This window comes from Wolffia australiana, chromosome 12, assembly GCF_029677425.1.
Source record: "Wolffia australiana isolate 7733 chromosome 12, ASM2967742v1".
Taxonomy (NCBI): Eukaryota; Viridiplantae; Streptophyta; class Magnoliopsida; order Alismatales; family Araceae; genus Wolffia; species Wolffia australiana.
In genome coordinates, this window is record NC_135846.1 from 10706660 (window position 1) to 10712560 (window position 5901).

Here is a 5901-nt window from a genome sequence, read left to right on the forward strand (position 1 = left end):
TTAAGGATACATTTAATTCTATTTTAGTACAATTTTATTCATCATCAAATTTTATTTTCATTACACACACAGTCAGATAAGGTTTTTAAATTTCAAGTTTTTGTGTTACAATTTCGGTTCCAAAGCTACTATATTTCTGATCATACGTCATTAAGATATAATCTAAAAAATAAATCTGACAAAGAAGGCCTAATGAGATAGATATTGCTTATGCAAGAACTTTAACTTTAAATTAGACGCGATATGTTTCAAGAAAAATATGTATATTTATTTTACCAAGATTTAGACTTAAATATAAAAAATAGAACCCTCAATATACTTCCCAGTATAATTTACTAAATTTGAACATAACCATTTATTTTAAAAATAATTCATTTATCTAATATAACCTCCTAATAATATGTATACCATTTAAACTATAAACGTTACATTCTTACTATGCATCATTTTTACAATTTCACTAAACTTTTATAAAATTAAAAAGCTCTTGAAATTGTTACATTTGTATTTTTTTACCTTCAACCCTTAAGGATGCACAAATTTTTTATTTAGCTTATATAGTGTAACAATAATTTTCAAGTAATTAAAGGAAATATGAAATGCACATAAACCTTGCTCCTGGGATAAACTTCAAAAAACTTAAATTTATATTAATTTTTAAATGTTATTTTTTATGATAAGGGATAATGATAGAAATATGATTACAATTATTCAGAGCATACATTTTACATTTTGATGGATAAAATCCATAATTAATATAGGTACATATTTAACTTATTATACATTTAGAGAACTATTGAGATTTTGTTTTTTGAATCATAAAATATCTTTCCCTTCTCAAGTTAAGCTAATTTAAAGCTAATCATTAGTTCTTCCCTAATTCCCTCAGGAAGAGATCACAAGATTCACTTGCTGCTCGTCTCCCTTTGGCCAGATTTTATCTCAACTTTCCTTCTACACTTATCACCACCACTACTCCTCTAAGTTAGTGTTCCATACCTTGATGCGTCTCTTCTATGAAGGAATAAAATCAATAGAATTGACACCCCTAATGCCAACTCCTTGAATTCTTCCAATAAAATCCATGACTTTAAAGAATCACTTCTTGAGTCACATCACATCACTTCCTGATCCTCCACTAGTCAAATGCAAGATTCATCATGAGTAAACTATGTAGTGGCACACACAACCACACACCATCACCAGACGTGACACCACTATCATATGAGACATCACGTGTCATGACACATTGGCAATGTCAACTTCAAACCTGAGAACTGAGTATCATTTAAATTAGATTTGAATCTTATAGTTATTTAAATTGTTCTCTTTCCTCCAAGGCCTATACATAGGCCAATGCTGTACTGAACTACTGGGTGACTTTTTCTTTGGAATTGAAGTTTTCTTCTTCTAATAGAAATTTCCCTAGTCTCGTCTCTGCCACCACTGCGGCTTGCAACCACTGCCGCCGTTGAGAGGAGACCTCCCTACTCGCAGCCATTGTCAGAGCAACCGCGGCCCCCAACCATCGCCCTCGTGACCGCCGCTTGTCACCGCTCCCCAAGAAACCCGTGCGCCTCAACCGCGCGCGGGGTCCTGCAATTGCAGCCAATACCCGCGTGGCCACCACGCAGCGGCAGCCCGTGCAGCCACTACGTGCAGCCTACGCTCGCGTGCCCACCGCATGAACACTTCGTGCGCATTGCCACTACGTGCAATGGTCGCCTGCACGGTCACTGCATGGAGCCACCGCCTACACCGCACAGTTGGTTCCACGTTTGGCCTGTCAAAGCGCACGTCATCTGCTCTTGTCACCAAAATACTTCACAACTTCCTGCATTGCCCTCTCGCATTACGCCAGCTTTAAAGGTTCACCCTTCCCTCTTTGGTGATCCACATTATTTTATCAGGTATTTTCTCGCGTGTTTTTCCACCGCCATTGGATTTAGTAGAATAGGTTCGTTGAATACATTTGAATCTTCTCATAATCGACCGTTAAATATATTGGATTTGGAGTTTGTTTTCTCCGTGGTGGTTGTAAGACAGTCCTCCCGCCCTAGATAGAGGAAAGGGGCTGCACCATCAGCATTTTTTCCGGATTTAAATGTTCAAAGTTGATCATGTTGATTTGTGGTCTGTTTAATCCATCCCTAGTTGAGTTAGCCTATCCTAACCGCATCAGTCCTAGTCATCCGACATCACTATGTAACTCCTTTGAGTCACCACAAACATCAATATCGTGCGAATAATATTATAATATGCGTCATCAAGTTTTGGTTTTCTTAATGACATCTTCAATGATCTAATTCAATGACAACCACTCAATTGTGCCCTTCCAAATGTCTGTCTAAAAAGTTATCTCTCAAAAATATACTGAAAATTATTTTTATATTCCTATATTATTGTGAAAAAATCATATGAGTCTCTACAAAAAAATCAAACAGAATAATATTCTTACTCTAGTTATTCAATCAAACAGAATAATATTCGAGTGTGATCGAACTAAAATGATAAGAAATATCATTAAAAAATTATGGTACAATATTCCATCTCCAGAAAAATATATGATCCAATAAGATTACTAAACTCAATTCCTTTATTCACTTAAGTAATTAATAAGATATCCTATAATAATAATTTTTACTTCTGTATTATCAATACGATGTGTAGGTATCTAATTGATTAACAAAATATGTATGAAATGAAATTAAGCTCTTCATAAAATAGTTTTATTTTAAGTCATAGATTTTAATAAATTAGACTGATTCAATGTATATTTAATATTCAGATTTGCTATTTCTTATTTTCAAGAGAAAATACCATTATGTCATACATAGTTGATATATACAACAAAACTAATGCACATAAATTTAATTTACCACAGATACTAAAGAATCTTTAAAAACATTTTCATAAAACCTTTCATGATTTGTTACAAATTGGGTTTGTGACATTGCTTTTAAAAATGCATAAAACAATGTGCACTCAAAAAAGTCCTGTAAAATTAATATAGGATACTTTTGGAACACTTTTACTAGGTATATGATGTCGGAACCAGTAAAGTGTGTCCATTTAAATTTAAATTTGGAAACTCAGATATAAACTTTTCTAGAATATATTTTATCATAAATTTCTGTTTGAATGTGTTTGATAATTTGATCATAGATTTTGAGCTATGAGAATTTTGAGCTACATGGGGTAAATCCAAAATAGTTCAATGAGATTTTGAGCTATTGCAAATTTCATTAATGATATGAGGATAAGTAGTATCTTGATCTGGAACTTCAAGAAACTGTCTGGATCCTTGATATCAAAACTATAATTCCAAGAAATTATAACAAGAATGAGATATAAACTGCTGCTTAGCTCAAGATTTTAAAAAAGAGGAACAAATAATGTGTGGTAATCAAGACAGTGGAAAGTTCACAGTGATTCACCTTTTATTGTTCTCCATGAAACAGAAATAGGGAGGAATACTGGATACCCAAAATTTATGAAAATCAGTCCAAAATTTTGGGCCAGCCATTGGGACTGGTTTTTTTTCATATAAAAGGAAAATAATTATTTATCATTGAATTCAATTTTAAAATTCTTAAAAACATTTATAGGCACTATATGTTATTATTTCTTAAAAGGCCAAATTAGCTTTTCAGTCTATATTTTTCTTTGAGAATAATTAAATAATTCCTCAACATGTTTGAGCATTGACTGCATCATTTGACTAAAATAAAGCTTCGAAGAAAAAATTGAAAATTGATAAATAAAGTGGCATTGATGTCATATTATTTTTTAGGTTCAAATTGCAAATTTGGCTTGATCAACCAACATCCAAAACCAACTTTATTTGTAAAGATTAAAATACAAATATCTAACTCTATAAGTGTATTTAATTTATTTATCTTTGTAGACGGTCAATATATCGCCCATAGGTCTAGCATTAGTCGGCTCAAGTAAAATTGTGTTGACGTAGGATTGAGCAGATGATTTATGACAACATTATGTTTGGATGAAACATTGAACCTAGTTTAGTGAAAATATACCAACTTTTAATGAAACTGCTGACATTTCAGCATTCATCGATCATTTCAGGTTTGAAATCATCTGCTTTTGTTTTTCTATGTATTTATAAGGAAAGTGGGTCCCTGCGAAATCATCTCATTATTGTGTAGGTCGGTGTAGACGTCTGAGAGGTGGACACACGCAGGTGGAGATGCGGACCATGCGGCGCATCGTAACATGCAAACCAATACCATCATCAGAAATATTTTGATATCCTGGTGACGCAGTAACGGAAATTTATGACCACTTAACAAACTATCATCTTAATTGTGATGATATTTGCTGTGGGGAGAGCGGCCACCCCACCCCACTTCCGCTTTTTCATGTTTCCATGTAACTTCACACCCTGAGAGTCTGAGATCCAAGAAAAAACTGAAACATCGTCTAGAGCGAGAAAGAAAGATTAGGCAGATAGAGCTCAAGATATCTGAGGAGACAGAGATCTGTTCTTCCGGCGCAAGACTCTCTCTCTCTCTCTCTCTCCCTTCCTCTCTCCCGCCCACGCACACACTCTCTCTCCCTCCCTTTCTTTCTCTCTATCACTCTCTCTCCCTCACTTCCTCTTTCCCACCCACACACACTCTCTCCCCCCTCCCTCTCTTTCTCTCTTTCTCTCTTTCTCTCCTTCTCTCCCTCACCTTCTTTCTCTTTCTTTTTCTCTCCCTTTCTTTCTCTTTCTCTCCCTCACTTTCTCTCTCTGTCTCTCTTTCTCTACCTCACTTTCTTTCTTTCTCACTCACTCTCCCTCTCTCTTGGTCTCTCTTTCTTGGAGTGGAAGATGAAGAGGGAGCAAGAACAAAGTCTGAAGTTTTTTCAGTCTCCGTGCGCACCCGCTCAAAACCTGGTGTTTAAATACATTGATTGAGAGCGGCCATGGAAGTAGAATAGGGAGAGAAACAAGGGAAAAAGGCTCCCCTCCCTCCCATTGGACAGCACTTTTAAGGGCAGAAGAGAGAAGAGAAGCCAAGGGGCCATCTCCATTCCATCTCCTCAGAAAAAGAAGACTAAGTCAGCCGAGCGTGGAGGTCAGAGAGCGGAAGACGATCTCCTCACAAGGAAGAGTGATTCCCATGTCGTGGTCGAAGCCAAACTCCTCCTCTGCGCGGCGAAGGAGGTTCTGAAAACCAGGGTGAGTGAGGAAAGAGATGGGCACAATGTGGCGACTCCGCTTCTCTCCCACGTAGACTGCGAAGTGGCCCTTGGGAACGTCCACCGGAAGACTTCTCTCCTTCTGCTCGGAGCTTCTCCTTAGGCTCTTGCACCTGCGGATGATCTCATTCATCTTGTTCACCTTACCCATCGCCATCGTTGGCGTCAATCACAGAGGAGAGTGTGGGAGATCGAGAGATCGAGAGTGAGAGAGAGAGAGAGAGAGATGGAGAGAGGTTTGGTCGATGCTTGATGCTTATATAAGTTGGGTAGAGAGAGGGAGAGAGGAAAGCATGGACATGTGGGATGTTGGAGGGGAGGGGAAGGGAAGAAATCTCTCTCTCCATATAGATTATATCTCGGTCTCTCTCTCTCTCTCTGTAACCATCTATGCAAGTCTGTCGGGTCAATTGTGTGCAGACGTTGGGATAAAAATATCGGCTGCAAACTCGGAACCTCTCGTGGCAGGGACCTCTCTCCTTTATCATTCTCTCTCTACCCTTATATAATCATCAAGCATCGACCGAACCTCTCTCTGTATCTATCTTTCTACATCTGTCTGGTCAAATGAGTGCAGGCGCTAGGATAAAAACATCGGCTGCATCTCTGAGCAGGAAAGAAAATCAACTCCTCTCTCTAGATGGGCGCATTAAGTGAGCACCCAAGACCGCTGATAACTCGACAAGTGGGACT

The 5901-nt window shown here is 37.5% G+C and overlaps 1 pseudogene; it reads right to left on the bottom strand.

Moving 5' to 3' along the window:
- Positions 1-4846: 4846 nt before the first annotated feature.
- LOC144710235 (protein SMALL AUXIN UP-REGULATED RNA 12 pseudogene) lies at positions 4847-5596 on the bottom strand (annotated as a pseudogene).
- Between the last annotated feature and the right edge of the window lie 305 nt (positions 5597-5901).